General features: G+C 43.4%; 1 non-coding gene across 1 annotated transcript; it reads left to right on the top strand.

Annotated features, from left to right (window-relative positions):
• The first annotated feature begins 357 nt into the window (after positions 1-357).
• Positions 358-464, top strand: LOC126031572 (U6 spliceosomal RNA). Its single transcript, XR_007503404.1, has one exon. It is a non-coding gene; the product is annotated as a U6 spliceosomal RNA (small nuclear RNA).
• The last annotated feature ends 9706 nt before the right edge of the window (positions 465-10170 follow it).

Raw genomic sequence — 10170 nt, 5'->3', positions numbered from 1 at the left:
TGGCTTGAATCAGGCAGCAGTGAAAAATTCATTCAGAGTTCCATAGAATATGTGGGTGTACGGTCGCCCACATACCACCAGGCGTGACTTCAGAGCACAGACCCAGGATTATGTCCTGAGCATTACCAGTATAGTTCAAAGAAAGAGTAGGCTGGTCCGATGCAGTGGTTTATCAGAACTTATTAATGTTAGTATCACAAAAGTTGGTATATAACCCCCCCCACACACACACACTGCTCAATTTGACTGGCTTTAAAAAAAAGGGTAATTTTGGGAGACTTGAAACAAGACTTCACAGAATGTCAACGTGATATATTTTCCAGAACAAACTTTTTCTCCCTAAAGAAATAAATATTCGTGCTCGCCTCAGCAGCACATATACTAAAATTGGAACAATACAGAGAAGATTAGCATGGCCCCTGCGCAAGGATGACACGCAAATTCGTGAAGTGTTCCATATTTAAAAGAAAAAAGAAAAAAAAGAAAAGAAAGAAGCGTTCAGGGGCCCAAGAGGAGGTAGTACAATGTGCTTTGCATGCAGGATGGCTGGGTTCTATCCCTGATACCTGATGGTCCCTCGCCGCACCCTAGTCCCCAGCATAAAACTGGGAGTGACCCCTGAGCACTGCGGGAGGTGATCCAAAAAAAGAAATACTGAAGTATTTTTACTTTGCTATTAGCAATTTACAAATAATCACATTTTAGTGCTAGAGGACTGCTGAGTCTCTCATCTCTGAGACTCTCATGAATTTGCTCACACTTCACAGGTGTCCAAGTGCCCCACACTCCAACTCCAGGACATATTCAAACTGGGACAAAATCCCTGTTCAGAAAGACAGCTGGGTTCAGGGGCAGAGATGTTGCCACTAGATGGTGCCAGAGTCTTCCTTCCTTTCTGCTTCTTTGTAACGGTGGGAATTCTCAAAAACTTGACTGAAGGTATAAGTATATTATTATAATAAGTATATAGTATACTCTATGTTATATATATATATGTATGTATAGTATATAGTAAGCATATAGTACACTATATAGTGTGTATACATACATGTATGTATGTATTTTTAGTATATAGTAAGTACAGCCACTGTCATTGTTAGGTCTGCTAAGTGACTTGTTGCTAGTTGATTCCCTATTGTTTTGTTTCTGAACATTAGGTGGTTGTGAACCCATGCCAACACTTAAATTGGTGTATTTCTACTGGGATGGTAGTATTGAAAATATTGAGGAGTTGTCATGTGGACCAGGAATTTCAAGCTTGAGCCAATATTTTGGCTTTTGTGGGAGGTAGTTTCAGCTGCCAGAGCTTCCAAAAGTACGACAAAAGGCAGGTAGATAGTGCCTGCACTCACTCCAAAAAGTCCCAGAGATTTCAATCTCAATACTGGCACATCTGGAGTTTTCGTGGGTTTGATACCTCTGCAGAGATCAATGGTTAAGAGGTGAAATTAGGCCACTGGCGAAGCAGCAGTTGGTGGTGATTGGGTGCAGCTAGCATGGCTTCTAAGATTGCCATTTTCATTTATGTGACCTATGTGTTGGTTATCCCAAGAGAGAAGCAGGCAGAATGCATCCCACAATGACTACTATTTCTGAGAAATCACAATAACTATAACAAAGTCATTCTGTATAATAGAAAAATTACCCTATTTCATCTTTGTATTTTTTGCATCTTGCACATAGTAGAGGTCTTCCCAATTAGTTATTGATTAAATTAAAGTGAAAACTATCTTTGAAAATAACTGATATTGGGACCGGAGTGATAGCACAGCAGTAGGGCATTTGCCTTGCACGCAGCTGACTTGGGACGAGCCCAAGTTCAATTGCTGTCATATCATATGATCCCCTGAAGCCTGCCAGGAGTGACTTCTGAGTACCACTGGGTATGGCTTCCCCCCAAAATAATAGATGTGCATAAATTAGGCTCTTGGAATGTTTTACGCAATTTTTTCACAGTTTGGTATATATCTCTTTTGAGAATAGAGTCTATGGAGCTGGCTTTTTGGTTTGTTTGTTTTGTTTTGTTTTTGGGCCACACCCGGCAGTGCTCAGGGGTTACTCCTGGCTATCTGCTCAAAAATAGCTCCTGACAGGCATGGGAGACCACATGGAATGCCGGGATTTGAACCAACCACCTTAGGTCCTAGATCGACTGCTTGCAAGGCAAACACCGCTGTTATCTCTCTAGCCCCTGGGAGCTGGCTTTTTTATATGTGCAAATAATATATAATATATATAATTATATATATAGATTGGTTTGGGGCCACAACCAGCAGCGCTTAGGGGTTACTCCTGGCTCTGCACTCAGAAATTGCTCCTGGCAGGCTCAGGGGGACCATATGAGATGCTGGGAATTGAACCCGGGTCTGTCTGTCCTGGGTCAGCCGAATGCAAGACAAACGCCCTAATGCTGTGCTATCTCTCCGACCCCAATGCTTATACATTTTTAATGTTACTTACACAGCACTGAAAAACATCATAGTACCAAAGAGAGATTGTAAAGGGTTCACCTTGCAAGCAGCTGACTTAGATTGGGTCCCTGACACTGAATATGGTCTCCCAAAGTATAGTACACCTCCCAGAGCAACACATGAGCCCAGCACCAGAAGTAACCCGAGCACTGCTAAATGTGACTCCAACTCACACCCTTCCCTGCAATAACAACAAAAGAGCATAAAGAAGTTAAATTAGGGGGCTGGAGAAACCAGAAATGGTCAAGGAAAAGCAAAGGAAAGGAATTTTGCTGAGCTGAAAATCATATACCAGTGAAAGAAGTTTGCCCAAAAGAAGTTTCATAAAGAAGAAAACTTACAAGAGATAGCATGGAGGCAGGGCATTTGCCTTGCATGCAGGTCAGTGGTTCGAATCCCAGCAACCCATATGGTCCCCGTAGCCTGCCAGGAGCAATTTCTGAGCATAGTGCCAGGAGTAACCCCTGAGTGCTGCCGGGTGTGACCCAAAAGCCAAAAGAAGGAGGAAGAAGGAGGAGGAAGAGGAAGGAGGAGGAGGAAGAGGAGAAAGAAGAAGAGGAGAAGGAAAAGAGGAGAAAGAGAAGAAGAAGAAGAAGAAGAAGAAGAAGAAGAAGAAGAAGAAGAAGAAGAAGAAGAAGAAGAAGAGAAGAAGAAGAGGAGGAGGAGGAGAAGGAGAAGGAGAAGGAGAAGGAGAAGGAGAAGGAGAAGGAGAAGGAGAAGGAGAAGGAGTAGGAGGAGGAGAAGGAGAAGGAGAAGGAGGAGAAGGAGAAGGAGAAGGAGAAGAAGAAGAGAAGAAGAAGAAGAAGAAGAAGAAGAAGAAGAAGAGAAGAAGAAGAAGAAGAAGAAGAAGGAAGAAGAAGAAGAAGAAGAAGAAGAAGAAGAAGAAGAAGAAGAAGAAGAAGAAGAAATAATAAACTTACAAGCACTAGGACTATAGATGACAGAACAGATCAGAATGGTGGATAAAAAAGTTGGCCATACCTGAGAAACCCAAATTGGCACCAGGATCAAAAGTATCAATGCTGTTAACCCCCAAATACGAAAGTTATTGAAGCTTCTCTGCCTGTTCCCACATCTTTTATGGCATCTTTTTTAAGGCCTCAATGAACATGCTGAGAGTTGAAACTATATATGCATGGGGGTACCCAAACCTGAAGCCAGTTAATAACCAATCAACAAATTGTCCTAATAGATAGTTACATTGCTTATTTGTGTAGCAATTCAGCCCCTGAAGAGATTGATTGATCGTGGGATGGAGAATGAGGCCTTTTTCTTCCAGCTCGGAGCACACATCTGCCACCCTGTCTAGCCCACGGTTCTCAGGAGAAACGGCGGGTAAACAGCTCACAGACAGTCAGGCTCGTGGAAATATTCGCTTTATTCGGAGGACAAAACTGAAGTCCAAAGACTCAGCTTCAGTTCCAGCCAGCAAAAGCCCCCACCTTCCACAGACCCTTGCTCTTATACCCCAGAGTCAGGTACCACCCAATGGTGGGATCAGATACCAACCAATGGTGGAAGCAGAATCAGGTCCTACCCTAGGGTGGGGGCAGAATGCCAGGTCACACCCTAGGGTAGGGCACAATCACCTAATCAGTTAATCATGAAATTTTACAAATTAATTTAGTCAAGGTTCACCTGAAAGAGAAATTTCTCATCATATTAATGTTGTTTTTCTTTCTAGGTATACTCATTTAACGACTTTTATCTTTTTATTTTAACATCATTTCTTTATTTCCATCAATTTAGGTTTTAGGACGCTGACATAATGATAATTTTAGGTGGACTTTCTTCACAGTGCTTCTTGCCTATGATTGATTATCATAAAGTTACTGTTATACAATAACTTTGTATATATACTGATATACACTTATAGTAGAGTTTTCCATGTTTGTATTACGCATGAAATTCTCTTTCAGATCTGCTCTGTTCTGCCATAAAAAAAAAATTTTTTTTTGAATTTGAAACAATTGCCGGCTATTACATTTTAAGGCACTTTTAGTTGATTCAGCTGAATTCTCTTTTCTTTTGCTCTATTTTGGATCCTTTCCAACAAATATTTTTTAGTATGAGTGAGTGTTATGGCCATATTTTTTGTGAAGTCTGTATGTGTATGTCTTGTTTAGTGTCTGTCTGTTCTGCATATTTTGTATATAGTTCCCTTTTTCCTAACTTTATCTTCCCCAATTTAGTCTTCCTTATCCTTCCTTCTCTCTTCCTAGTCCTTAACATTTTAATTTTCAGGATTCCCTTCACATGTGCAACTCATCTCCTTCACCCACAACTACAAGCTTCCTGATCTCGGCTGGAAGAAGAAATCCGTGACTGTTGGAGTTTTACACCATATATGCTGCAAACTTGTTGGAAATGAAGCCACCTGGAATTTGTGTCACAATGTAACCCCAGAGAAAAGATCCATGGATAAGATCCACAGTCTCTGGATCCCAGTTAAACTGTGCTATCTGAATTTCTGGTTTTCCATCCACATACACAGTGCTATTGTTGACCATTTCTACAATGGCTACCCCAAGATTGCACCGATCCCAAAGGAAATGCAGAAGCCCAACCAACTCATGATGTAATAATGTAACGCTTGGGGATGCCCCAACACATGGATGACTGTACTGGCCTTCCTTCTTCATTCAGCTTGATGTTATCTCCTGTACAAGGCTTCAACCCGCTTTTCCAGACCCATCAAGTGTCTTCTGCCGGTCTTTTTGGAGTTCCAGACCCCTCATATTTACAGATTGGTATTGAACTCTGTAGAAATTTCATCTGTTGTTTTTCCTATAACTGTAATCCTTTGAAGTTATATTTGGTACTACACTTCTTTTGACTATCGTAATTAATGTTTTTCTATTTTAGTTTTTAATCTTAGGAATCGATGTTGTATTACATTAAGGTTTTGCTTTCTTGACTTTAGGTTTGTGAGTTAGATATTATTGTCTATAATTTCCTAAATATTTTTGTCTGTTCTCAGGGTTTTTTGCGTGGGCGCATCATAGGCAAAATACTAGGTTTATAGAAGGTTCCATCCATTTTGGATGGGCCCTCAAGTTGTTTATTTACACAGGGAGGGTCTCTGCCTTAAACATTTTGTTTTGGTTTGTGACTTAAGCTCCCATCTATAAATAATCGACATCAATTTCAGACATCTTATGAACTTCAGACTGGATTAAGAACTTGGACTAAGTTCAGATACCTATTGATCATCATTGCAGTGGCTCCCCACTGTGCAGAGGGTGTGCCTTTTCTTCCGAAATAAAGGTCTAGTTCATTGACCTCAAAGATGGGCTTTCTGGTCTACCTGAACTTGAATGAAAATGGGGCTGGAGAGATAGCATGGAGGTGAGGCGTTTGCCTTTCATGCAGAAGTTCATTGGTTCAAATGCTGGTATCTGCCAGGAGCGATTTCTGAACGTGGAGTCAGGAGTAACTCCTGAGCACTGCCAGGTGTGATCCAAAACCCAACAACAACAACAAATAAAGAAAAGGTGCTTCTTCTTGCCTGCTACACAACCTTTCTGGTGTCTCTTCGAAAGATCTATGTACGTCTTAGATTTATCTACTCAGGAGCTTGTAGTTGATTCCTTGATACATGTTTCTGGTTTTAGATACCCTGTGCTTAGGTTAGAAGTTTTTTTTTACATTTTCCTGTGATGCGCTTATGCAAACAGCCACTCTTTTATTATTGACTAATTTTTCTTTTAATAATTGTAGACAATATTGTTTGTTTACTAAAAACAAACGGGGGAATTGTTGTGTATGTAAATATTTTGGGGGATTACTATGTTGCTCACCCTAAACTGATTAGGTGATTGTGCCCTACCCTAGGGTGTGACCTGGCATTCTGGCCCCACCCTAGGGTAGGACCTGATTCTGCTTCCACCATTACTTGGTATCTGATCCCACCATTGGGTGGTACCTGACTCTGGGGTATAAGAGCAAGGGTCTGTGGAAGGCGGGGGCTTTTGGCTGGCTGGAACTGAAGCTGAGTCTTTGGACTTCAGTTTTGTCCTCCGAATAAAGCGAATATTTCCACGAGCCTGACTGTCTGTGAGCTGTTTACCAGCCGTTTCTCCTGAGAACCGTGGGCTAGACAGGGTGGCAGATGCGTGCTCCGAGCTGGAAGAAAAAGGCCTCATTCTCCATCCCACGATCAATCAATCTCTTCAGGGGCTGAATTGCTACAATTTGGACCAGACTTTCAATGTAGGGCACTTGCCATACATGCATGGATCCAGGTTCAATCCTCAGCATTCTATGTGATTCCCCTGAACATGATCAGAAATAGTTCCTGAGTATAGAGACAGAAATAATCTCTGGACATCACTGGGTATGGCCCCCAAAATAAAACAACCAAAAAAGGTACATTTTTTATTTAAAAGAAAAGTTATAAAATAATTAGATTCCAAGATTCAATGGGATGGAGTACAATCTTCACATGTGGGAGGCCTGGATTTGATATTCAGCAACTCATGCCAGTAGTCCCCAAATACCTACAATTGTGAAAAACCTCCCACAAAATAGCAACAAAAATTTAAGGCTGTATAGTACAGAAGAAAAATACTTGCTCTGCACAGACAACCCTAGTTCTTTTTTTTTTTTGGTTTTTGGGCCACACCGGTTTGACTCTCAGGGGTTACTCCTGGCTATGGCTATGCACTCAGAAATCGCCCCTGGCCTGGGGGGACCATATGGGATGCCAGGGGATTGAACCTCGGTCCGTCCTAGGCTAGCGCTTGCAAGGCAGACGCCTTACCTCTAGCACCACCTTCCCAGCCCCGACAACCCTAGTTCTATATGTCCCCTCACATTCCCTCTGAGCACCACCAGATTTGATCCCTGATCACAAAGCTAGCTGTAAGCCTCAGCACTGCTGAGTATGGCCCCTGAAACTCACAAAATTTCAAGATTAAGTTCTGGAAATGTGAAATGCATGGTAAGTATAATGTACTACACAGGGGGAACTTATGGACCATTTAAGTATTCTCATCCACACATACAAAAAATAAAAGGATAATCTGTAATAATCACTTCATAATGTATACTTATATCAAAAGACCATTTATAATATACACAACTTTTGTTGTTTGAGGGTCACACCTAAGCAGTGTTCAGAGGACCATACAGTGCCAGGTAGTAAATCTGGATCTCCTGCATGCAAAGCATATGCTCTAGTCCAGGGGTCTCAAACTCAATTTACCTGGGGGCCACAGGAGGCAAAGTCGGGGTGAGGCAGGGCCGCATAAGGGATTTTGCTTACCGAATATTCACAATAAAAAATCGTATTAGTGGTCCCAGAGAGATAGCATAGCGGCCTTTGCCTTGCAAGCAGCCGATCCAGGACCTAAGGTGGTCGGTTCGAATCCCGGTGTCCCATATGATCCCCCGTGCCTGCCAGGAGCTATTTCTGAGCAGACAGCCACGAGTAATCCCTGAGCATCACCGGGTGTGCCCCCCCCCCCAAAAAAAATCGCATTAGTAAGGAAAAAAAACGCAAAAAATCGCATTAAACATTTGCATACCCCGAACGGAACTGCTCGGGGTATGCGAATGTTTAATGCGATTTTTTTCTTACTCATGCGATTATTCGGTAAGCAAATAATCGCGAATACTGCGATATTTGAAGGCCGGCCGTGGGCCACAAAATGTTGTACGGAGGGCCGCAAACAGCCCGCGGGCCGCGAGTTTGAGACCCCTGCTCTAGCCCTTTAAGCTGTCTTCCTAGTCCAATACATACCATTTCTTTTGTTTTGTTTTTTTTGTTTGTTTGTTTTGGTTTTTGGGCCACACCCCGTGACGCTCAGGGGTTACTCCTGACTATGCGCTCAGAAGTCGCTCCTGGCTTGGGGGACCATATGGGACACCGGGGGATCGAACCACGGTCCGTCCTAGGCTAGCGCAGGCAAGGCAGGCACCTTACCTCTAACGCCACTGCCCGGCCTCCAATACATACCATTTGAGTAAATCAGACCTCAATGAGGCTGGAGAAAAAAGATCCTGTGTTTCTCCATTAACCATGCAACACTAGGAAGATTCTTTAAGCTATAAAAGGGTAATAATCAACCTCCAAGATTCTAAGGTGTCGATTAAAACACTTTACCAAGCTCAACAAGTTTGAGCTGTATATAAAATCAAAACAAACAGGGGCCAGAGAGGCAAGTAAGGAGCTTGCCTTGCACCTGGCTCACCTGGAGTGATCGCTGAGCACTGAGAACACCGGGGTGGTTTTACCCCCCAGTCAAACAAAACCAAAAATCAAACAAACAGTAAGTAACAAAGGAAGTGGGAGGGCATTTGGAGATGATTCTCTCATATGGGATAGGTTGAACTATCTAGGGAAACAAAAAATCTCTACTTCTCAGGTAGGGGAGACAGATCAGAGGTTAAGGCACTTGGTTACACATCGTTGACCCTGGTTCAATCTCCAATACTACATGAAACCTCCGCCCAGCACTGGCAGGTGTGACCCTAAAACCAAACAAAGCTTCTTTTTTTTTTTTTTTTTTTTTTTGGTTTTTGGGCCACACCCGTTTGATGCTCAGGGGTTACTCCTGGCTATGTGCTCAGAAATCGCCCCTGGCTTGGGGGGACCATATGGGACGCCGGGGGATCGAACCGTGGTCCGTTCCTTGGCTAGCGCTTGTAAGGCAGACACCTTACCTCTAGCGCCACCTTCCCGGCCCCCAAACAAAGCTTCTAAAATAAAAAAAATTACCAGGGTCAGAGCAATAGCATAGATAGGGCATTTGCCTCGGGTTTGATTCGCAGCATACTATAGGTTCCCCTACCCTGACAAGATTGATTTCAGAGTGCAGAGTGTTTGCCTTGCATGCAGGACGGTGGTTCGAATTCCAGCAACCCATATGCCCCCACCCCCCGCAAGCCTGCGAGGAGCGATTTGAGCATAGAGCCAGGAGTAACCATGACCCTGAGCACTGCTGGCTGTGGCCCAAAACCAACCAAACAAAAAACAACCCATTTAGGGGCCAGCGCCAAGGTGCTAGAGGTAAGGTGCCTGCCTTGCCAGCGCTAGCCTAGGACGGACCGCGGTTCGTCCCATATGGTCCCCCAAGCCAGGAGCGACATCTGAGCGCTTAGCCAGGAGTAACCCGAGCGTCACCGGGTGTGGCCCATAAACCAAACCAAACCAACCAACCCATTAAAATCACTTTCCAGAGCAGCATTCTTCCCATGTATACACTCTTAACATGCACACCTCAACCAGGTTCACATTTTTATTTTTTGGAGGGGGATGCTCACACACTGCAGTGCTGAGATTTGAAACCACGGTCACCTCTGCAGTTTCTGCCCCAACTCCAGGTGTGAAGAGGTCCGTGCAGTGCTGAGGACAGACCAAAGCAAACTCCTGATCCTAGTTTCAGATCAAACGTAAATTCCAGTTTAGTGACATGCTTACAGCACTGTTATAGACGGGTAAGCTATTTTAAATGTTCTTTAAGTACAGAATGTGAGACCAAAAAAACATCTTTGCCCAGGGTCAGATAGCATGGAGGTGGGGCATTTGCCTTGCATGCAGGACTGTGGTTTGAATCCTGGCATCCCACATGGTCACCTGAGCCTGTCAGGAATGATTTCTGAGCATAGAGCCAGGAGTAACCCCTAAGCGCTGCCGGGTATGACCCAAAAACAAAACAAACAAAAACAATCTTTGCCTAAAGAAGCCAGCCATCAT

The sequence above is a fragment of the Suncus etruscus genome, chromosome 15 (genome assembly GCF_024139225.1).
Source record: "Suncus etruscus isolate mSunEtr1 chromosome 15, mSunEtr1.pri.cur, whole genome shotgun sequence".
Classification (NCBI taxonomy): Eukaryota; Metazoa; Chordata; class Mammalia; order Eulipotyphla; family Soricidae; genus Suncus; species Suncus etruscus.
Note: the sequence above shows the minus strand (reverse complement) of the source record. Positions and strands in the feature narration are given on the sequence as shown.